Genomic DNA, 25,660 nt, shown 5'->3' on the forward strand with positions numbered 1-25,660 from the left:
AAGTATTCTCCTTTTGTGGAGATTGATCAGCTGGGCTGGCCTAATGATTGTAGTATAATATGGGAATGCTAGGTGCGTTTGCACTGTAGACATTGGAACCCTAATTTTAAAGTTTGAGATTCTCCCTGCTTCCAAAAGAGGTTGGAAGCAAATTGTAAAATTTGGAGGAATGAAAAATATCACTCAAATATATAGTGACCAGGGTTTTTATTGCAACTAAAAACAAAAAATCTGTTTCAAACTTTTAGAAAATTTTCATGGATAAACTCCACAAAGGCATGTATTTATTTATTTGTGTTTAATGTTTTTTTTTTTTTAATTTATTAAGTTACAATTTTTAGAGTTAAAGATCCATTAATATTTCTAATAATGACATATACTTACACATTTAGAACTTTTCTAGCATTTCATAATAAAATTTAGTATTTTTCTTTAGTTTGGCACTATAATGCTTTTATCATCAATGTTTAAAAACAAGTCATTTAATGCATTGTTTTTAGTAGTTATTCTTATAGTAATGTATAAATGAAGGTATTATTTAGATTTCACAAATTTGGCTTAAATATAAGTTTCTTTTTAAAAGTAGGCACAGATGGAGCCTGCTTCAGATTCTGTCTCCATGTCTCTCTGCCCCTCCCCCCTCTCAAAAATAAATAAACATTATAAAAAAAGAGTCTCTTAAAAGAAATAATAAAATATGTCCATTTTAATCAACATTTTGACTCTAAAAATAAATCTAAATAGACATACTAATGCTGGAAAAGCCAGTTTAGTTCTTCTAAGATCTTTTTATTAAGTATTTGAATTTTCTTGAAAAACACCTCCATTTAAATGCCTGTTCTGGACCTCCTTAACTGTATGGCCCAAATTCTTTGACTTAAATTCTATGAATTAAATCTCTGAGCATGCTTTTTCTGTAAAATTATTCTTAAAATAGCTTCCTTTTAGTGCTATGAAGATTAAATAAAGTGGAAATTTTATAGTGATTAATGTGTTGGTGGCCTTCAGGCAATGTTAGCGTAGCTAGCCATTAAGGAACAACTTGGTAATAATGTAAGGAACATAAACTCTCATTCCGTGTTTATTGCATACCATGCCACAGAGACAATAGGATTGTAGATTTCAGCTTTCTGAGCATTTGGCAAGGACCTCAACTTCTAACTACTAGTGTCTGTGTTTCTTTGGCTGAGAATTTTTTTTCCAAAAGGGAAAGCCACCATACCACTAAAGCTGGCCAAAAGCACAGAGGAATTAACACTTCCAGGCACACCCTTTAGGCATTGCCTTTGGTTGCTAGGGAAACTTAGCTGCCCCATGGTTTGGGACAACGCAGTCTAAGTTCTAGTTCCTCCAGCGTTATCTGGCTCCATGATGTAAACTTTCTTTGCTGTTTTCTTTTTCTTTCCCTGTTTCACTTCTCCACTATGTATTGATTATTTCTGCACTTTTCAAATGAGCTGTTTGCACACAAACTCTCCTCTCAGGTATGCTTCTGAGCAAATCCAAACTAAGAGTAAATTAATGTAAATTGAACAATCACTTCTGCCATTCAGCTAAGCTCAATATGTATTATACTACTTTGATAAATGCTGTAAGAAAGTTAGACATAAAATTTAATCAGGACACAGATGAGAATAAAATTAATTATTAAATGTGCCTGAGGCTCAAAGAGGTCTTTAATATCTGTGCGGACATTTGAACGGTGTTGGGAGGATGAGAAAGAGCTCATAAGCATGAGAAGTGGAGAAAGGCATCCCAGGTAAGAAGAAATAGCTAGAGAAAAGTGTAAGAAGAGAAAAGGCATGCATATTCTGAGAATGACGAGGAGCCCAGTGTGATCAAAAAGAAAGGCAAGGTGGGACCAGGAAGGAATGGCTGCTGATAAGGCTGAGGCCATATTGAAAAACAAAAAAACAAAAAACAAAAAAACCCAAAACTGAAAAATGCTAACTGAACTCATGTGTTAGCTTTATTCTTTCAGCATTGTGCAGGCATGAAAGCTTTTAAAGATAACAATGATGACTATAATTGTGTTTTAAAAAGAGCAGGAAGGGGCACTGGGTGGCTCAGTTGATTAAGCGTCTAGCTTTGGCTCAGGTCATGATCTCAAGGTTCATGGGTTCAAGCCCTATGTTGGTCTCTGTGCTGACAGCTTAGAGCCTGGAGCCTGCTTGGGATTCTGTGTCTCCCTCTCTGTCTGCTCATGCTTTGTCTCTCTGACTCTGTCTCTGTTTCTGTCTCAAAACTAAATAAAACATTAAAAAAAAAAAAGAAAGAGCAAGGGATGAATTGGGCTAAGACATGATATAGGCAGGAAAACCATTTAAGAGGCTATTGCTATAATGCAGAAAAACAATGAAGTTTTAATCTGGTACAATGGCAATTTAAATGGAAAAGAGCTTATTGATGCTAAAGGTGTTTTAGCTAGAAAACAGATGATTGGAACAAGGTGGTTAAAGAAGAGTTTAAGATGACCCTAAAGTTTCTAGTTTAAACAAATATTTATATTGTAATACTTTTATTGTCATGTTAGGGAATTCAGAAGAAAGTGAATATGTAGTCATGATTTAATAATGAATGCACTTTTGCATATGACACTTAAAAGTAGAGTGAATTAAATGTGGCAATGGGCAGGAAAATCCAATATCACTGATAGACCAGGGCAAAGAGGTTCTCTACCCTGGGTCCTGTGCTTGTGGGGTGCCCCCCTTGGATTGTCTTCCACCTGTGATCCATCCATTGGACAAAGGGTAGGGTCCACCTACAGCCTATATAACCTTGCCCCTGGGTGCCTGGAATCCCAAATTCTCTGTTCAGATGGCCCTGAGCACATTTTAATGTCTGTAAAGGCCTTTAAGTCATGTCTTTCTTTACAAGCGTGGACCATATTGCTTTGTTCACATACTTATGCCCAAGGGGTGACCAATAGATAGCTATTTGCTGTAGACATGAGGGGCCCGAACTAGGACATATAGGGTGAAGTGTCTACGCAGGGCACCTTATGTTGCAGGTTGGAGCTGCTGGTGGGAGGAAAAGGAGGGTAGGTTGCAGGGTGAGGCTGTGTGCCAGAGACCAGGGGTTAAGAACAGGCTCTTACTCTGCTATCAAGTTCTGGTGCAGAACTTTGAGGAATCCAAGAATTCTAAATTCAAACTTGGCTTATCTGATCATAATGAAATATATTTTTCAAGGTAGCAGGAAAGTACACATCTTATTTAATAGTCTGTTTAGATTGATGTATGACTATTAAATATTTAGACTAATGGTATATGGGTTTCTATTTGTATTCTTGGTTCAGGCTTCACAAATGTTAGCAACAAACCTAATAAAATCAACAGATTTGTGTGATGATATAAGCCCAAGTTGGATTGTAGCAGTTAAAATGGAAAAGAAAAGAACCTAAAAGGTACTTTTTTAGGATGCCTTTAACTATCAGTCTCAGATTTATTTAAAGATGACCTTGGGCTTCAAAAGTATCCTTTGTTCATGGCCAGCAACAACATCAACAGAAAAACCAATGGTCACGAAGTTTAAAGCAATTTATTAAATTCAATTTACTTTTCTGTTCTTAAATCACATATTGTATGTTTTCTGTTTTAAGTTTTCTTTTTACTAATCAATATGAAACAGTAATGAGCACTCTGGTTAATATGATAAAGGTACTATGTTATTCACTTTGGGCTTATTTCTCTGGATACCAACTAATCTTTCAAAGCTTCTATTATAGAATTGATGGGAAGAGGCTTTCTCAAGCTGGATTAATAAATTTTATCTAGGAATATAGGATAAAAATATTACCTTTTACTTTTAGAGGATAGTGCAAAAAAACTGGAAAATTAGATGTTTTCACATTTGGTTAAGTACAAGTGAGAACCCTAGTTTGCTACTCAATAACATATGTTTCATCTCTGGTATACATTTAGCTCATGGAAGAAAATGTCCAGCAACAGCATAAGAGTATCTTTAAACAGTGAAGTTTTTCTCTTTAAAGATTAAAAGTCATTTATCAACATTAGGATCTATATTGCTTGGAAAAAATTTTTTTGGTATCCCATGGAATTCCTTTTCATCATATTGTACATCTAGTTTTTCCAGATTTACACATTTACACATTAAGTTTGTTTTCTTGGATTTGACTTCATAAAAAGTACCACCAGATCTTCACAATAATCTCTCATTCTGAGTAAATTAAAGCAGGCTGCCCAGCATAGTGTGTGTCCAGCTGGCTAAGGGCTTAAACAGGAAAGAGACTCAAGGAGATTCTGTGGTAGGTATAAGATAAACATGCTCTTGTTTATGTTTTGCTGATACTCTGGTTGTTTAGATGTTGGGGAATTTTTTTTCCTTGCTTTGGGCTGTTCTTTTAAAAAACCAAACAGTCATCCAGTGCGCCTTGTGGCTTTGATCTTTGTTTTTATATTTTGTTATACAAGGCTCAAAGTCTTACAGTTTGTTGTGTTTCATACTTTGCCAGATCATCCCCTTTCTCTGTATATATATTGCCCGCAGATGGCTGGAAGTAAAAAATAAAGGAAAGGTAGAGTGTCTTAAAAACTGACATCTCCCATAAATCCTAGGAGAATGTTGTATAAATATTGGCATACTTTTGCAGGTGCTAAAATAGAATTCTGTGGCCTTTCACCTGGCATAATTAACTTCCTTTTATTACCCGGTGTTTACCATATCTTTTCCTAACCTTTGTTTTTCACAGGAGTGCCCTTAGGACCAAACCTAGTAAGTTGTAGAGACACCTGCATGCCACAAGGCAAACACCAAACCTCATTCTAGCCCCAGAACAAAGGTCCTACAAGCCGACTCCACAGATTCCCTCATATGCTAGCAAGATGAATTATGTGAGGATATGTAATTAGTCTCAAAAGGAATGTTACAGTAATTTGATAATTTTGACATTCACAGAAACATTAGTACCTTCAGTGACTTAATGCAAGCTTCTGCTTTTAAATTCAGGTAGGAAACACTGTGTGTATGTGTTTGTCTATAGCACATATTTTAGTTGTCTCTAGAATCTGGTAGCTCTTTAACAGAATATGAGATGACATGAATTATGACAAATCTTTTGAAGTTTTCTATCAGGAAGACAAATAATGTTTATAGTCAAAGTATGGAAAACCAGTGATACTGGTTTATTTCATGAACACACACTTATGCACAGCATAACAGCATAAAATATCTGGGTTTAGAATATTTAATATTACATTTTAATTTACTATCTTCTCATTATGAAATATTATAAATTGCCTTCTGGCTTATAATATTTTATTATAGTATGCTCTTGGGGCCATTGATGAAGGAGTAACATTGAATCCAAACTTTGAATTAAAATTTCACTCGAAAGTATTTTTCCATCCTAAATGACATTATATAAATGTATGAACTTAAGACTCAGTATTTTCCTCCTACAGCCTCCTATTGAGATAACTTAATAGGAAACCTGCTGACAAAGAAATCTGGGAAACATAGTTTGCAGAGTCATAGCTCAAGTATCACACAGTTGGAGTAAGAGAGGGTCAGATTCTTTTCCTGTCTTCAGAAAGGGAGCTACAGATTCCTACTGATTACATGATCTATCTCAGGACAACAGTCATAAAATTCATCTCATAAGAGGAGGAGTCATGTACAGAAAATGATATAGGTTTGCTCTAAAAATCTTGGTTCTTTTCAGGCTTGTCAGAATCTCTATACAGTATCTTTATTTGCCACTCCCAAGTACAGTAAATCTTCTGAGTCGTAGGGCCCAAGTGGCAGAGCATCTTGTACAGGGGCCTAGATCTTCTATAGAAGCTTCCCTTTCTCTGAACCTCATTTCAGTTTGACAGCCTTATGGGTTATGTGGCATGTGGATTGGAGCAGCATACTCTAATATGTTACTTGATTCTAAAATCAAATGAGTACTGTAGATACTGGTTGACTCTGTTGTAGCAATAATCAGCACAAGGTGCAACAATTGGTCTTTTTACTTGACTTCTAGGTATGCTTCAGACCAGTAGACCCAACTTTATGGGCTTATTTTACATCTTATGCCATATTCTTGTCTTACAACAATACTTGCTGCTTTTTGCTTATCTGTTCCAATTAACAAAATGTCTTCAATATAATGGACCAAATTTTCAGTGAGATGTCAATATGATTAAGATCTCCGAAGACTAAATTAGTTCAGAGAGAATGAGAATTGAGATAGCCCTGAGATGAGACAATGCAGGTGTATTTATTATTTTTTAAAATCTTTTTTTTAACATTTATTCATTTTTGAGAGACAGAGAGAGACAGAGTGAGCAGGGGAGTGGCAGAGAGAGAGGGAGACACAATCCGAAGCAGGCTCCAGGCTCTGAGCTGTTTGCACGAAGACTGATGCAGCGCTCAAACTCATGAACTGTGAGATCATAACCTGAGCTGAAATTGGATGCTCAACCAACTAAGCCACCCAGGCATCTCAATGCAGGTGTATTTAAAAAAATTTTTTTAATTGAAGTATAGTTGACAGATAGTATTACATTAGTCTCAGGTGTACAACATAGGGATTCAACAAGTCTATACCTTAAGCTATGCTCACCACAGTGTGGCTACCATCAATTACCATGCAATGCTATTATAATACCATTGGCTGTATTCCCTCTGGTACGCCTCTAATCCCCATGACTTAACTTATTCCATAACTGGAAGCCCGAACCTCCCACTCCGTTTCATCCATTTTGCCTGTGTCCCCACCCCCACCTCTCTGGCAGCCATCAGTTTGTTCTCTGTTTTCATGGGTCTGTTTCAGTGAAATTGTATTTTTGCCCATTTTGGAAGAATGAACTGTGTCTAATCATGCTTTAAAATTAGTATGGGAAAAAAATTGTCAAATCAATAGCTGTGTACCGGGTCCCAGGATTTGTTTTGGTTTGCTGCAGTAAGAAATCCCACTAGTATCTTACAGCTGCAACTGGAGTCACCACCTGATCAGGTTTTATTCTCCAAGATCTGTTCACCATCTGCACAGACAAAATAGCAAGTTAAGTGTGGATGTAATAAAAATAACCACTCTCCATTTTTCAAGTCTTTTATGGTGGCACTAATATAATCAGCTTACTCAGGTATGGGGTGTTGTGTTTAGTTCTCACACCTGATGGAGAGAGGAAGTTCCAGGAACTTCCGTTTCACTTTTTCTATCATAAATAACTCTCTTTCCAATATGTATGATTATGGTGATTTTAGCCAGTTGATGAGTATGTATATTTCAATGATATATTCAGGAACAGAAAAAAGCTATATTATGCTAGGAATATCTGGCATCTTGACTTAATTAGGCCATGATTAATTTTTAATTATCGTCATCAGCTAACCAAGAAAATTGTTAAAGCCATTTCTCAGCTATTTGAGCTAACACATTAAAATCCAGAATCTCTGGTAAGTGGATCCATATCAATAAATCGAACCCATTCCAATTTTTTAAAAATAACTTTATTGAGTTATAATTTACAAAAAAAATTCACTTGTTTTAACCTACAGATAAATGACCTTTGACAAAAAATCTATGGGTGTGCAACTGGCCTAGTCAGGAGATTTCCCTTGTTCCCTTTGTTGTTAATCTCCCCAACTCCCTGCCCTAGGCAGCTACTACAATTACTATTACTACAGGTGAGATTTCCTGTTCTAGGATTTGATTTAAATGGGATTATATAGTATGGTGGTGGTTTTGGTTTTGGCTTTATTGTTGTTGGTTTGTTTTTTTTTGTTTGTTTGTTTGTTTTTTGGTTTTTTTGTTGTTTTTTTTGTTGTTTTTTTTTGGTTAGGCTTCTCTTACAGCATAATTTTATGTTTTTAATTTGTTCCTTCTTATGGTTGAATAGTATTCCACTGCATGATACCACTCAGCCATAAGAAGGAACAAATTAAAAACATAAAATTATCCTAAGTGAGAGAAGCCTAACCAAACCAAAACAAAGCAAAACAAAAAAACAAAAACAAAAACAACAGCAAAACAACCAGAGCTAGTGTAGCCGTTCACTATTTGGTGGACATTCAGGTTATTTCCAGCTTTTGGATTTTCTAAATAATGTTGTAAACATTCATTTATAAGTATTCCAAGACATATGCTTTTATTTCTTTTGAGTAAATACCTAGATGTGGAACTGCTAGGTTATGTTCATGCTATCTTCATTGCATGTTTAAAAATATAAGACACTAAATTTAATCCAGTGTTCTATTCTATTCACCTTAGTCTAAAACATTTAGAATGCATATTCAAACATATTCTTTGGGTTTTCACCCAAATATACTAGCAAAATCTTGCAAGTCGTTTGGAATATATGCAACCTTCTCCTGGATCAGACTTTTTCTGAAGTTTGCTGGAACCCACTCTAATTGTAAGTATAAATAGTAAGAGATTATAATAATTAATAAGAGAATGGATATCTTCTTAGAAGGCAACTTCCCAATGTGAGGGAATTTATTGTGGAGTGTTTAACAACCAAAAACCAGTCTCCTCAGATTCAGGAGGTGCTGGTAAGAGAGACTTAGGGAGACTAAGCTCATTCCATGCCCATAGCTGGGCCACTATGACGCCCTTCAGTAGGTAATCAACCCTGTAGACTCTCTCATGACAAATTCTACTACATAACTTGAATTGTTTCTTTTATGATTTTCATTTTATTTTTAAAGTTTATTTACATAACTCAACATTAGACAATAAAAAAAAGTCAGTGAATTCCTTTTAATGCTTGTGTCAAGTGGTGTCCCCGGGGATAAAGCAGTGAATAGATCAGTCCCTGACCCTCCCTAAAGAATTTATAATCTAGTGAGGAAGTTAGTCATAAAACACATGAACATCCAAATAAATGCACAGATATGAATCATGGTAAGTCCCATAAAGGAAAATTAAAACATATCAGGAGAGATTATTACTGGGGGAATTTACATTGAAGAGTAAATTGGGGCAGAGCCAGTTCTTTTGAAGAAGTGGTGATTAATCCTGAGTGGTAAATTAAGGTTAGATGAAGAGTGGAGAGGAACATCCAGGCAAGATAAATGGCAAGTGAGAAGGTGCTGAGGCAGAAGAGATCTTGTCTTTTCAAAGGAACTGAGAGAAGTCCCGTTTTGCTAGAATAAAGGAAAAAAGTAAAGGGAAGAGGTAGGCAGGGGGTCAAATCTTGTGCTCATAGGCTTTGTTAAAGCATTTGGACTTTATCCCAAGTGCAGTGAAGAGTTATTAAAGGGTTTGATGCAAAGGAATTATTTTATTTTTATTTTTTATTAAAAATTTTTTTTAAGTTTATTTATTTATTTTGAGAGAGACAAGACAGCGGGAACAGGGAAGGGGCAGAGATAAATGGAAAGAGAGAGAATCCCAAGCAGTCTCCACACCATCAGTGCAGAGCCTGACATGGGACTCAAACCCATGAAACTTTGAGATCATGACCTGAGCTGAAACTGAGAGACAGTGGATTAACCGACTGAGCAAACCAGGTGCCCCCAGAGGAATAATTTTAAATTCAATACTTTAAAATATCATCTGACTGTGGTGTAGAAAAAGGACTGAAGAGGGGCGCCTGGGTGGCGCAGTCGGTTAAGCGTCCGACTTCAGCCAGGTCACGATCTCGCGGTCCGTGAGTTCGAGCCCCGCGTCAGGCTCTGGGCTGATGGCTGGAGCCTGGAGCCTGTTTCCGATTCTGTGTCTCCCTCTCTCTCTGCCCCTCCCCCGTTCATGCTCTGTCTCTCTCTGTCCCAAAAATAAATAAAATACGTTGAAAAAAAAAAAAAAAAAAAAAGAAAAAGGACTGAAGAGAGCCCAGGAGGGAAGTGGATAATGTGGTAAGTAGTTCAGGGTAAGTTAGAGAGTGACAGAGATGGGATGGAGATGGGTGGATTTGAGTTACACCTTGGAGGTAGAATTCATTGGAATTGATAATCGATTGGATGGGGGAGTGATGGAAGGGCAATTTTGAGTATCACTCTGGGTTTCTGGTGTGAAAAGTTAGAAGGATGGGGATACCAGTTACTGCCGTGGAGAGGGCTGGAAAGAAAGCAGTTCTGAAAGGAAAGTCAAAATTTAGTTTATGAGTTTTTTTCCAGAACAGATGTATAGGTTGGAAATGGAAATTTGTGAGTGGATGAAAATCACCTAGGTCACAAAGAAAAGCACAGAGGGAATAGATGACCAAGGACTGAGTATATGAACCATCAAATGCTGCTATAGATACATCAACAATAGACCCCATCTAGTTTGCGCCTATCAACTCAACTCTCAAAGATGACCTAGTCTTCTACTTCCCCAAGGAATGATCTTATATCACATCTTCTCAGTCTTCACCCTAATCCATTTGGACTCAAAAGACTCTCAATGTTTTCCCCCCAAATCTCTCTCCACTCTTTTTTTCAAATTTTTTAACTTTTTTCTTTTATTATTTATTTTTGAGAGACAGAGAGACAGAGCATGAGTGGGAGAGGGACACAGAGAGAGGGAAACACAAAATCCAAAGCAGGCTCCAGCTCCAAGCTGTCAGTACAGAGCCTGATGTGGGGCTCGAAACCATGAAACCGTGAGATCATGACCTGAGCCAAAGTTGGACGCTTAACTGACTGAGCCACCCAGGTGCCCCAATCTCTCTCCCTTCTTCATTCATGGAATGAATCCCTCCTGTTCCTTTTACCTTTGACTACTTTCTTTTGCCATTTGATCCTGAAAAGTTGATTTCCTGCCGAGTTGCATCCTGTAACTTCTTATTTCTTACTTTTTGTACATTTATGCCCAGCCTTCATAAGCATGTAAACATGATACAGGTTATTAAAATAAAATTTCTCCTGTCTCATTTTTTACTGAGGTTACAGATTTCAAGAGAAAAACAAGCTGCCAAATATTTAAATAATTCAAATGAAGTGCTAGACTGCCTATTCTGGATATATTAAAAAATATGAATTTTTTTCCTGTTTTTAGTGATCACATTTTTTCCAGCCTCCAAGAGAGTAAAGTTTGAGACATTCAAAGAGAATTTTCTGAAAGATGGTTGAAGAATCACCATTGTGGTGCTAAGAAGTGGTATTTTCTCTTCTTTATACCTCAAACCGAATGAGGTGTCTTGCCATGTGCCCAATAGACTGGAATCTTACAATACAATATATTTAAAAACAATAGATAGAATATTTTTTACAGTAATATAACATTAAAAGTAGGAAAGTATTGTAAATGCAGGAAGTTGCTATGTCAGGGAGTGAGTGAAATGGTTTTGCTGTGTCATAAACAACCTTTTTGTTTACAGGTTAGAGGCTAAAATAGCTTGCCCCTCCCCCCCCCCCCACGCTTTTTTTTAGAGCAAGGCCTTTTCTCTGGTGATATGTGAAATCGTTGGTATAATTCAATAGATTGGTATCTAAAATCGACTGACACACGTGCCATTTTCAGTAACTCATAGGTTACAGATGTGCTCTTGACTCTTATTTAGTATGTGAAATAACATTAAAGTTAAGGGATGGTTTTTGTATTTTCCTATTTGTCACTCCCTTTGAATGAAGATTTGTAGCTTCATTTCACCACTGTAAATGGCACTATTAACATTTCCTCTCTGGAAATAGTTTTTTGTTTTTTTTTTAATGTTTGTGTGTGTGTGTGTGTGTGTTTGTTTGTTTATTAATTTATTTAAGATAACTCTGCTGTCAGCACAGAGCCTGATGTGGGGCTTGATCTCACAAACCGCAAGATCATGACCTGAGCTGAAATCAGGAGCTGGACACTTAACTGACTGAGCCACCCAGGTGCCCCTCTCTGGAAATACTTTCTACAACAATTAAGATTTTTAGAAAAGTATAGTTGTTTAAACACAGAAACATCTGTGGTAAGCCCCAAAGTCTCCTTTCCTCTAAGAATCTATGAACATTTTTTTGAGGTGCCACATTTTCAAAATAGTGACATATAGTTTCTTTTCTTTTTTTTGTGACTTGGAAATCATTTTAGTGTTTTATATCACACAGTATTTTAGATTGATTGATATGGGATCACATTAACCTACAATCACATAGTGATTATAGTGAAGGTAACATTTGTTGTTTAGGGATCAAACTTAATGTTCAGGAAAGCATTAGAAGCCAAGGTTTGTCTTGAACACTACTCAATTAGAAAAATTAAATGTGCAACGAAATCGATGGAACTAGAGTATTATGGCAAGTGAAATAAGTCAGTCAGAGAAAAACAAAGGTCATATGATTTCACTCATATGTAGAATTTAAGCAAAAAAAAGATTAACATAAAGGAAGACAAGGAAAAATATATAGAAACAGAGAGGGAGACAAACCTTAGAGACTCTTAACTACAGAGAACAAACTGAAGGTTGCTGGGTGGGTTGTTGAATGGGGGGGGCGTGAGCTAAACGGGTGATGGGAATTAAGGAGGGCACTTGTCACGGTTAGCACTAGGTGTTATATGTAAGTGATGAATTACTAGATTCTACTGAAACCATTAATACACTATATGTTAACTAACTTGGATTTAAAATAAAAAAAAAAGCAAAAGGAACACCATATAACACTTCCTATAAGACTAAAAACAAAAAAGAAAAATTAACTGCCAACTTTTAATAATCAGGTGATTTCACAGACCATTAAATTTTTTCTCTTTCTTAATGTAGCAGATCCTACAACACTGAGTCTGCTTTATCATATATAGGCAAGTTGGTAGAAGCGGCTTGTTTTGTTCAAAGTCTGCTCTCTTTGGGTTGCTATAGTCCTCACATGATGCAGCCTCTTCTTTAGCATCTGCCTAGAACCTGTAGGCATTTGATATTTTGGTGCCTATAATGCCTAACCCTGAATATGACATATATGTGTCTTAAACAAAAGACCTAGTGGTAGTAGGAATTTTTTAGAGCCATTTTTCCCCTTAGCAATTTGCATATCTGTTTGCTTCTAATGGAAAGTTCATTTAGACTTTAATTGAAAGTTTAGTGTCCATTTTTCTTTTAATGTAATTCATTTATGGATTCAAAGTGTTTAGTTCTGAAAAATAATATATGAAATTCCAGAGATGGTTAATTTTTCTCAGTTAAAGTATTTTAATTATAATGAGTGAGAAAGGCATGCATTTTTAATTAGTGCAAAACGAATGCAAAGAAAAATGGCAAGAACCATGGAGGGCATATATTCAAGATACATGCTATTTGCAATGATACCTGTTTGGGGTTGATCTTACAATTCTAAGTCTTTTGAAGAATATTATTTGGATAAACCTGATTCTTATTCAAAATACTTGTATATATAATTTAAATGTTATGAATATATATTGGATTTGTAATGTCATAGCTGGATTGAATTGTGTTAGCATGTGTTATATGCATAGTAATTGTTTCAAATATTTAAATCTGAAATTGGATAGATTGATTTTTATAATCTTACTGAAAATGCAGATGGTTTTCTACTCATATTCAAGCCTCAGTGAATTTTTCCCTGATTTAAAAAAAAATACCATTTTGTTCCTTTAATATTTATGATGCTTAAACTACTCCTTTCCTTTCTGGAAGCAGTGATGATTTGTTTAAGCATGATATCTATGCCAGTTTTTAAACAAGTACACTATATCATAAAATTATTTTTAAGCATATGCATTTTCTGGGAGCGGAAATCATATCTCTCTAAATCATACAAATTGATTCATTGAATAGTGTCAGACAGAAAGCATTAAATCATGTTTGGTTTCTTTCTCTCAGAGTATAATGTGAGGACGTTTCCTTTAGATAGAGTGAGTGAAGAGGAGACAGAGCTGTGCCCTGCAGTCCAAAGGAGAAAATTCCACTGAATAGCCTGTTGTTTGGTCATATCTTCTTTTATAGTAAACTCTCACCTCATCTCTTACCCCTAACTTTTTAGCGTAAAGGCTGAAAACAACTAAATTTATTTAGTAATGTTATAGTGAATTTCAGCCACTGTATATATATTAGAATACTCAATACCTAATAACCTTTGGAAGAGACTGCAGAGTAACTGGATGTTGCCTCACGAAAAATGAGAGAAATTTAATTTTTGTCTTTGGCATTCTCTTCTTCCTTATCTCTTTCTTTATTCCAGATCCATTTTCTGTTCTTGGAAATTTTTCTCCTTGCTTTTATGTGTAAACATTTTAGGTTCTGGAGCTAGGCTCTGCATTGACTACTTACTGACTATAAGATAAAGTCAGCACTATGATTAACTGCTATAGAAAGTCACTGGGAGGTGTAGATTCAGAAAACTCCCTGAATTCGGTGATTACTTACACAGAACCAGAGTGTCAGTGTTGTAAGGAAAATTATGATAACCTAATACAAAGACTAGAGAATTTCAAAGGATTTGGTCTATCCCCACTCCCTTTCATCCCTCATTTGTACTCCAAAGCTTTTATTTCTCACTGAATTAATTTTATTTAAATTAAATTATGTGCTTCTATATTGATGAGGTTTTTGGGAGTGACAGTGGGGTTTGTGGGAGCCGATGGCCAAGAAAGAGTTCTTGAAGATGTCTTTGGTGAAAAAGGTGATTTTATTGAAGCACTAGGACAGGACCCGTGGGCTGGAAGAGCTGCCATGGGACCCTGTGGAGAGACTGGTTTTATATTATAGAGTTGGGGGAGGTAAAGTCCAGGGAAAGTTTCCAGTGAGCTTTTTATATGCTGAAGACTTACAGGATATTGGAGGCCTAGCTATTGTCAAGCTAAGGTTGTTTTTCCCTCTAGCAAAGCATTAACATTAAGACAGTAAGGAGTTCCTGGAGAAACATTTTACTCTGCCAGCCTCAAGTATTTGTCAGTGGGCTGTAGGTTATAAGGAAATTTAGTTCTATCTGCCATTTCCTTCTGCCTTTGTTTCCCATATCACTATGGAGGGAAGATGGAGACTTATGTCCTGCAGAACTATGATCTCTATCAGTTAACCATTTATTTTCCCCCTTTCCTTTGTTCTTGGGCAGCCAGGAGTGCCTGAGGAATATCATACATATCCCATCTGGGGGTGGAGGGGGGTTGTTTGTGGCCTGTCAGCTCGCCTTATGTTCCCTCATCACATATTATGGACTCTAAGCTTTCTTAGAACAGGAACCATGTTTGAATAGGCAACATAGTATAGTAGTCAAGAGCCTGTCCAGAGACAGACTGCTTGGGTTTGTATCCTAGTCTACACTACCTCACTTGGTGACCTTAGACAAATTACTTAATCACTCTGTCTCTCAATCTCAAAGTGTGGTTGTGAAAACTATATGAATTAGTATGTGTAGGATTCTTATAGGAGTTCCTAGCTAATAGTAAATGTGTGAATATTTACAATAGTATCATTAGTCTTTGTCACCTCTGAGTCCAGCATGGTCCCTAGCATTGAGTAGGTGCTATAAAAAGATTATTGAAATAAATGGAAGAATTGAACCCAGATCTCCTGTGTGAGAAGCAAGAATTGTACCACCAAGTCAAGAGACTACAAAAGTGAGAGCCTTCCATTTCTCTTGTTTCCATTTCTGGCTCTGCTAGGGAAAAATCTGTTATAAAATGGCTGACAGGACTGATAAGGGAATTCCAGTCCCTTCCCCAAGACCCCCCTTTCCAGGTTTTCCTTCCTACCCCGCTTGCTGCACTCAAACAGATTATAAATGGTCCCTACTGGTGATGCTCTGGGCTCAGACCTCTGGAGAATGATCTCCTCTGAGCCCACTGGTGTAAAATAAACCTCCTGCCTTCCGAAATCTCTGAGTGCCATTTGGTTCTTCTGCCGGGTGATCCAGGCCAGTTTCTGTAACAGCTCCTCAGTCTTGTTTTTGTCTTATAGTCACTTTTCAAAGCCAGGCCTTGGCGCCTCACAAAATTTCATTGTATAACCTCTTCCCTGGAAATGTTATCCTTCCCATGACATTCCCTGAAGCAGATGATACTGAAATTGGAACCAATTGTTTTGGGCTGAAATATTTGCTTTCATATCAGTTTCAAAAGCTAAAATAGAGGTGATGAAAGGTACTAGCTAATTTCTAATTGTAAAACTTCTTTGAATTTTTATATCTTCTGATATGCAGACCCATATTCTCTACAGCCTATTGAGAATTTTATATACCATAACTAAATGGAATCCATCGTTTCACCACTCAGATGAATGTCTTTGCTGTTTCCTCTTTCCTTCTATTATTGCTTTACTTCAGCCCATATTATCCTCATATGGACACTTGTAATGGCCTCCTAACTGATTTACCTGCCACATTTCTTTCCCTAGGTCTTTGTCTTCCACAGCAGGCATTGTCAGATGTTCACTGCCAGAATTACTCTCGAAACAGAAATGATCATGTCAAAATTTTAATCAGTTCCCAATGCTCAAAAGTATAAACTTTCAATCCTATTCTTTCCTTATATATTGTACTATATACCATTTATTTACTCATTTAATCAGAAAATGTATATTAATATCTAGAATATATCATAAATTGCACTAAGGATAAAAAATAAGTGAATGGGATGGGGTGTCTGGATGGCTCAGTCGGTTAAGCGTCGGACTCTTGACTTTGGCTCAGGTCATGGTCTCACATATGTGAGATCAAGCCCTGCACCAGGCTCTGTGCTAACAGCACTGAGCCTGCTTGGGATTCTCTCTCTCCCTCTCCCTCTGCCCCTTCTCTGCTTGCACTCTATCTCTTTCTCAAAATAAATAAATAAACATTAAAAAAATAATGAATGAAAGGAAGACACGGTTCTATTCTTTAAAGAGCACACAATCCAGTGAAGGACCCCAGTAATCCCCTGAGTACAGTACTGTGATGAGCCCTGTGCAAGAGTGAGCTAAGAGTGCATCAGAGGCATCTGCAGGGACACAGAGAATCAGACATAAGCCGAAGGATGTCTGGATTGCACAAGCAGTGGTTAACTTGAATGTAGGCATGTTCTAGGTAAATAACTTAAAGGGTATGAAAAAGCATACCAAGAAGCATGGAATACTTAGGGGCACAGATCTGCTTGGGTACTGATTCTTGCCATCTCACGTTTGGAAAAGAGTAGACATATGGTTGGATTAAAATTTTGATTTCAAAGTGCAGGCAAAATAGAAAACTTAGTGTGAGATTCTTTGAGAGAGAGGGCCTGAAGTGATGCCTTGATGTTTGTGCCAGTGAGGAAGTGAAACTGAAGGGAATGGCTCAGTGAACTGGAATGAAGAACATGGTCAAGAGGTTGGAAATGTCCTTACCCTTTTCTGTGTATAACCTCGATTCTCTCCATGTCCCATGCTCCAGCCATCTATTTCCCAAATGTAACACCTGACTTTTCTGAAGTTTTGGTCGAGATGTTCCCTTTCCTGGAAAATGTTCTCCTTTGGAAACTTTGTTAAAAGTCAAGCCCTATCCCAGCTGAAAAAAATTCCACCTACTCAAATAAACCTTTGGCTTTGTCATTATTTACTTTTTCCCTTCCTTCACATGATGTATGCATTTTTTACTCATTTTTATCCAATTCCGTCATCTTAAAGGCTTATTTACTCACGTAGTTTTTTCTCCCATTACAAATTGGGTTCATGATGGGTAGAAATTCGTTTTTGTGGCTCATTTTTCTTTGTTTTTGCCATTCCTGATTCTATTCCACATAGCGTGGTAAAGAGAACAATTATGGTCTTTGCCTCATAGAACTTATATTCTAGTGGAGAAAAGAGACAATAACTGAGTAAACAAATAAGTAAATAAGATAACTTTCTATTGTGATAACTGTATGCTAGGAGGGAGAGAGGGGGGCACTTTTAATTAGGCTGGTCTGGCAAGGTGTCTCTGAGGAGAAATAACTAAACTGAGAAGGAGCCTTAGAAAGAGCCCAGAGCAGGAACAAGAATGGGGGAGCTAAGGTCCAAACTGAAAAAGAATGTGGCAGGTTGCATCTTCCAGCTGGGTGTGGGCAGAACACTGCCCCAGAAAGAATTTACTTGGTTAAGGATTCCAGCATAGTGACAGTGAGTCAAGATAACACTGGACAGGAACTTTGGTGACCTCAGACACATTGCTTTTCACTTTTTAGCTTAAATATTCTTCCCTACTATGAAACAGTTAGTCTTTATGTCTAACAGTAAGGCCCTTTGGTATCTGATTCCTCTTTGTTTTGGTAGGTAGAGTAAACTTAGGATTTCTGAGAAGGGTGTGGGCTGGACGGGAGATTAGATTTTTCTCATTTCCTGTTCATAGTAACTTTGAATCCTTGATGTTTGAACATGTTGGCACCTGTGTGTCTACAGAGTACAGCTAGGGACAGAGGGAAGGGGAAGCCACAAGTACTTTCCTTTGTGTCAAATAAAGTTTCCTTTTGGCCCATAGAGAAGAGTCTGGCTGCCATGAAAAGGTACAGATTTATTGAGAAAAACGGAGAAACTTCACTTCAAAGAATTTGAGGGTAAAGAAGAAAGAGAATGAATGATCTTCACCTCCATGTTACTGTAGACACGTTGCTGTCTGAGATGATCAACTGGGAGGAGAAAATAAGGAGTTACTTGTTTAAATTTTCAAGTCTCCCATATTATTTTTTTCCTTGACAGAGCAGACAGGGCATTCCTCATAAATACAATTACCATTGCATTGGCAAAATGCTACCATAGCCTTACCTCTAATGAAAAAAGCCTGATAGATAGATAAATAGTCCCAGGACAGATAATAACATATTTAGTTGCTTCTCACAGGTTTCCAGAGAATTAGATCTGGAATGGTGCACTTGCTCAAGAGGATAAAGATGAGTGATTGCAATGGTGTGTGTTTTTGAAGTCAGTGTTGGATATTTTTTACCTTAACTTCTTAAATTCGAATTGCAAGGTGCCAAAAAGGCTAAGTTCTGATTAAAGATTAATATAAATTCTACCATAGACTGAATTTGGACTTTTTTTTTTCAGAAAATGGTTAGTTTGCTCAGCTAGTATTTTAACTGTTGTTTGTACTAAAGATGAATAAATGATGATATATATTGTGTGAAAATGATTTATGAGATGTGAATGCAAATTGACTTTATTTTCAGACATAAAGAAAAACACTTTGTGTTTGGAGTAAGATGATAAATTGGAATTTTTATACTGTTCTATTTATCAGAATGTTCCTTTGATGATTAAAAAGATGAGCTATAAAATGATTTTATTTAAAATAGCTTTAATTTTCATAATGAGCCTAATACTCGAGATTATAAATTATCATAGTAATTATAGATCTTTTATTTGTGCATCATTTTCATGCAAACTGGTTAGCTACGGGATAACAAGAGGGTGCCTTGAATATAATTCAGTGTTAAGGAAGGTATGTTTCAGGAGAAATTTTTTTCATTCATTTGTGCATTATTCTTGTGAGAAGTCAGATATTGAAACATTTTTATCATTTTTGTTCAACAAATAAAATTTTCCCCTCACCCTTTTATCTTAAGATAATAGAAATTCAAATATATTGCACTAAATTCTTTATATGGTTATTATTACATTTTTTGGAAAAGTGATTTACAAGGAGATTTAAAATTTCCACCACTTCAACCCTAATACGTTAGTTATCCAGCATGTTCATGTTGTTATCTGATTTTTTTTTTAATTTTCTAATTTAAGCATTGAAATTGCTCAGATATTATAACCTTTTTGGCTTATGTCTCCAATGGGTAATTTTCAGAAAGAGATGTGAGTCAGAAATAAACAAGCAATGATGGTGTCAGTGTAGTTTTACAAAGACTTCCTAGACACACATGATGTGAGCTAAACAAGCAAACAAAATCTATAAAGAAAGAATGTCATTCCTCAAATACTGAACCCTGAACGCTTGACCACACTATAAAAAAACACATTAAAAAAATTTAAAAACAAACATAATACTTAAAATCAAAGAAAAAATAAAAACTTCTGAATAATACAAAGGTCTCTGTATTACTCAGGAAGTAGAATAACATTTATTTTCACTCTGAAATAGAAAGTTGACAGGCCACGGAATTAAATAAAATGTGTGGCTACCTTACTCTGAACAGTCAGAAATGAATGATTTTAATAAATTTGCCTACCCTCCAATAGTTTCCACTTCTGTGTCACCTTCCCTTATGACTCTTTAACACATATAGCCTCTGTCAAAAGTGGTATATCTAAGGCTTCAGAAAAGCAACTTGAGAAGATAGAATTATCCTTTCTGTATCTAGAATGAACTGGGTTCAGCAACAATGGTTGCATTATGACACCATTTAATTAGCTTGTTATGGAACTTGTAACCTAATATAAAAGTCAAACATGGCACTATTGCATCATGTACTGATTTTCAAAACTTTTTTCTAATGTTTATTATTTATATTTGAGAGACACAGAGAGAGAGAGTGCGCGTGTGCGAGAGAGCGCGAGAGAGAGAGAGAGAGAGAACGTTAGCAGGGAAGGTTTAGAGAGAGAGGGAGACACAGAATCTAAAGCAGGCTCCAGGTTCCGAGCTGTCGGTACAAAGCCCAATGTGGGGCTTGATTGAACTCACGAACTGTGAGATCATGACCTGAGCCAAAGTTGAACACTTAACTTACTGAGCCACCCAGACACCCCTCATCTTGTACCCATTTTTAATTGAGGCTAATATTGATGAGGGATGCCTCTATTTATTTTAAAAAATCTGTTTTAGGGTCACCTGGTGGCTCAGTTGGTCAACTGTCCAACTCTTGATTTCAGCTCAGGTTATGATTTCAATGTTTGTGAGATTGAACCCTCTGTCAGACTCTGTGCTAACAGCAAGGAGCCTACTTGGGATGCTCTCTTCCTGTGTCTCTGCCCCTCGTCTCTTTGTGTGCGTGCCTGTGCACGTGCTCTCTCTCTCAAAATAAACGTTGAAAGAAATCTGTTTAGGTTATATGACTTCCTAGATTGTTATATTAAATATTTAATGAGTTTGGAAATTTGGTTCTACTAAACCGAATTTATTAAATATATACTTTTCCATTTTAATAATACGGTTATTAGAGCTTTGTATAATTTGACTCTTTAAACATTGTTTCTCTTGGAGCTCTCATTCATATTTATGATGGCAAATAGGATCTCTGTCTCAACTTTTAGAACAGTATATTTGGCTAACTCTCAAATATCCTGTCACCTAAACTAAAATGTCTAAAATCTAATTTGTCATTTATTTTTCAAATTCACTTTAATAATTTTGTCACAAATTTTTAAGCCCTTGATCAGAAACCTATACACATCTTAAATTTTTCTTTGTACTTCCTATGTATGACCATAACTATACTTAATTAGCAATAAAGCTGTATTATTCTGTCCCTTGTTATGTATTTTGCATCTTCCTTTCTTTTTCATTACTGTCTTCGAAGCTCTTACTACCTACACCTACCACAGCCTGGTTCCCATGGCTTCACTTTCTCTCCTTTCCAAACCTCTGGATATTTTGTTGCCTAATTAAACTCCTCCAAGCACCACAATTAATTGATTTTCTGTTCTTTCTTTTACCCTTTAGTGAACAATCATGGGGCTCCCTCAATAAACTGTTTAGGTAAACTCACTGCTTCCCCCATGCAAAGAAAAACAAATTTAGACTGAACCACATTCCTAATATCATCTTCCAAAATTATCTCAGGAGTTTCTGCACTTCATTCCTACAAGAGGATGTTCGTACTTAGCCTGGTATTCAAATCTGCCTGCTGTTTCATCTTTTTTCTAGCTTTACTAAGATATAATTTGGTTTCATCATTAAACATAGAGACTTGCACATAGAAGACATTCAATGAATATTTATTAATTCTGTTTGGCATGTGGAAGTTAATATGTGTCAATTTGGGATTCCATTTTTATTAGGTTGACACAGAAATTTCAAATCTCTGTGTTTGAGAATTTATTATGGATAGACCAATGTACTTCTTTCCTCAGCCCTGGGGCAGCCTACAGTGATTGCAATTGTGGAGTCAATTATCTCATTGGGTTACCTCCCTCTGCTGTATAAATAGCATCATTTTCTCTGTGTGCCATGATGTGACAAAAATTGAGCAGCACTGGGTAGCAATGTTCTGATGTATTCAGTTTATAATAATTCAACTATTAATTAATATTGTCTTCTGATTTTATTATTGAGGTAAAGCAGAATAGAATTGGTTTAATAAAGGTTGTCTTCTTGCTGTGAAATGTGCCAATTTTGATTCTTTTGCACTGACCCCTGGAGGCATAATTTTGGCTACTTGTCCCCTTGGTGATTGTTGCTGTCACTAGATTAGCATTTTCTCACTTTTCTGACAAAATATTTTGCATGATTTCATGCTTAGTGAGAGGATCTTGTGGAAAACGTACTCATGGATTTTATAAATGAAATAATATCAGAAACAATTTTATATATTTTCAAAAAAATATATTTTATATGTTTGTGAATTTTAGTAGTTCCATGTGCTCATACATCTGAGACTTTTTTCTTTTGAGGGCATCTAAGAAGAAAGTGTACTTCTTGAGTATTGAAAAAAATATGTTGATCTGTTTATACAGTATCATGTTTTCAATATTTTGTTGGTTTAAATCCATTTGTCTACAAATTATTATTTCTAAGAGACACTGACAGCATACAAAAAGAGCTGTCAGAATTCATTCTTCCAGTGAAGCCCTAGAAACTATTATTGGTTGATAAAAGAGATTGTGATATGAGGGAAAAGTTTCATTGATTTTTACAGGCTCAGTTTTCCTTGACCTGATTGCTACAGTTTTCGAAAGCATGTATTGAAATGTATTCATTTTAGAAATCCATGTACAATTTGTTACAAAAAAAACAAACACCAGGTATTTTAATCCTGTTCTTAGGTATATATAACTTGATATGTTTTAGGCTAGAATATAGTTTCCATACGATTTGAAGAAGATTTAAAATCTTCACTATTTGAGGAACTCAGAGTCTACAAATATTTCTTAATATAATGTTTTAAATTTTAGCTAAATAAACCTTAGTATAAAATGAAATAGTCACTTTAAGATGAAACAGAGTTTAATAAAACTATATTTTTTAAAGGACAAAGTTGTGTGAGATATATATATATATACATATACATAAATGAATCCAAAGGAAAAGTTTTTTTCCTCCTCTTATGTTCATATATATATTCTTTATTCTTTGTCAATTTTAAACTTATATTGAGTGGTCTTTGTAAGGATCTTGGCCCAGATGGATGCATATATTAGTCATATGAATGAAACACTTTGCACACATTTTTCATGAAAATGAGCTGTAGGTGTCGTGTAAACCATTGTTCTCTGTTAAAATATGGTTAATAAGTCAGATGGCTCCTTGATAGGCAGGATGAACATTTGCATCTGAATCTCTCAAACTTCCAGGATTTATTTCTAAGCGAGTCTACACTTTATATGGGTACATATTTACAGCAGAGACCTTGGTTCAGTAACAAGACTTGTTCTTTTCTGTAAAATGCTTAGTGTCATAAAATCTCTATGTTATTTACAGAATTGTCCTTGCTTTTGATATTTTAATTTATATTAGTTTATCAAATGAAGGATAATATTTAAAATATATCCAATCATCATATGAAACATTTATCCATTTGTACATTTCTAATGCATGAAGTTCATACTCTTATGAAATTGTTTTAGATAATTTCTGAAACATCTCAGGTATCAAGTATAAGGTGTTTGTTCATTGCCCTCAAACTGCTTATAATAAAGACATCGAGATGAAGTTGAATTTGATGGAATGTTAGTGGTAAAATTCAGCTACAAAGAATGTTTAGAGAAAGAGTGTTTTGGAACACTGTTTTCCAGGTAGACAAAAATTAACAAAATATTTCACTTTTATACTCTTGGATATTAAATATTCTAAAATATCACCACTTCTTGCTGTTAATAGGATATTATTCTTTCTATTATTTATTATTATTCTATTATTTATTATTCTCTTCTATTCTGTTATATATTTTGCATCTTCCTTTCTTTTTCATTACTGTCTTCGAAGCTCTTACTACCTACACCTACCACAGCCTGGTTCCCATGGCTTCACTTTCTCTCCTTTCCAAACCTCTGGATATTTTGTTGCCTAATTAAACTCCTCCAAGCACCACAATTAATTGATTTTCTGTTCTTTCTTTTACCCTTTAGTGAACAATCATGGGGCTCCCTCAATAAACTGTTTAGGTAAACTCACTGCTTCCCCCATGCAAAGAAAAACAAATTTAGACTGAACCACATTCCTAATATCATCTTCCAAAATTATCTTGGAAGTTTCTGCACTTCGCTCCTACAGGAGGACGTTCTTACTTAGCCTGGTATTCAAATCTGCCTGCACACATTTTAATCTCTTTGAAGCGATCTCTTTGAAGATTAAAAGTCCTCATTATGAGAATTTGCTCTTTGGATAATACACTCAGATTCTACTGAAATATTTTTTTCTGTTTGATTATATCTAAATTACCCCAAACTATTATAATTTTGTGTTCTTAAATTCATGTGTGTGTGTGCAAACTTGTCATTGATATCCACTTTGTAATGATGCCGTATCTTCCTACTTGCCTCCCTCCTATTTCCCTCTCTTGCATTTTGCTTCTTCTAATTTGTCTGGACTTGGGAATTTTTCTTTCCTCTCTCTCTTTCTTTCTTTTTTTCTCTTTCTCCTATCTCCCCTGCTCCCTTTATTTCTTTCATCCATTCACTTACTTGACAATTATTTATTGTTTGTCTCCCGTGAGCAAGGTAGTATACTTATTAGGATTATCTATAAAGCAGAAAAAATGAGTTTCAGACAAGATTCTAGAGAATTTTCCTATGAATATATGGGATTTGTGATTTCTCTTTGGTTTACTCATATATCTTTTATCCGTACCTAGTTTTGAGGTATGTTTCATTTGGGTGAGGTATTACAGTTATGTGATGAACTATTAGGAGTTAAGTGACAAAGGAGTTCAGTAAAAGGAGATCAATTAGGGTGGATTATAGTAATTGGAGAAAATCTCATGGAAGAAGCGAGAGTTGACTGACTCAACATGAGCTAATAAAATTACAATGATAAAGAAATATTCATGATGAAAACTTACCATATTGCAAATTTTTTTTATTTGTGGCACCAGTAAAATTCCAGACAAGATGGTAAATACTTGTGATTAAATAAATGGTTGTACAGATTGTGTGTCATAATTAAAATGTAACAACCACATGTGATGGTATAAATGATTTCACTTTATAACATTAAGCTGTTTACTGTGCAGTGATTCATCATGGAAGCCTTATTGTACCAGTTACATGTGATTGGATTTTGCCCTTCTCAACTGCAATAGTCTAGGTTAGGGAATGCATATAACTAACTGGTGGCTCTGCAGAGTGCTGGTAAGGACTAGGACACAGTTTTCTCAAATGTTTATGGTCATGACTTACTTTCACAAACATGCACAAAAACAAACATAGACCCCACATATATAAAAGAAACAGAAGTTTCACAAGCTTCCTATTTGCAATGTGCTCTGATATTCCTGCTTCATTCAATTTTGCTTTTAAATAGATGGATAAGATCCACTAAACTGACTTCATGACTTATTAATGTGTTGCAGTCTTCAGTTTGAGAAAAGCTAGTCTTGGAGTTTCGGTATGAGGCAAGGGAAGAAGGCATGATAAGCACTAAATTCAGTCAAGTGCAGTGAACATTTGCTGTTTGTAGTTGCCCAACAGGTATTTGTATTTTTAATTGTGTCCTTATTTTCTTTTGGTGATTACCCCTCTTCTAATGTGGCTGTTCATGGTGG

The sequence above is a fragment of the Panthera tigris genome, chromosome A1 (genome assembly GCF_018350195.1).
Source record: "Panthera tigris isolate Pti1 chromosome A1, P.tigris_Pti1_mat1.1, whole genome shotgun sequence".
NCBI lineage: Eukaryota > Metazoa > Chordata > Mammalia > Carnivora > Felidae > Panthera > Panthera tigris.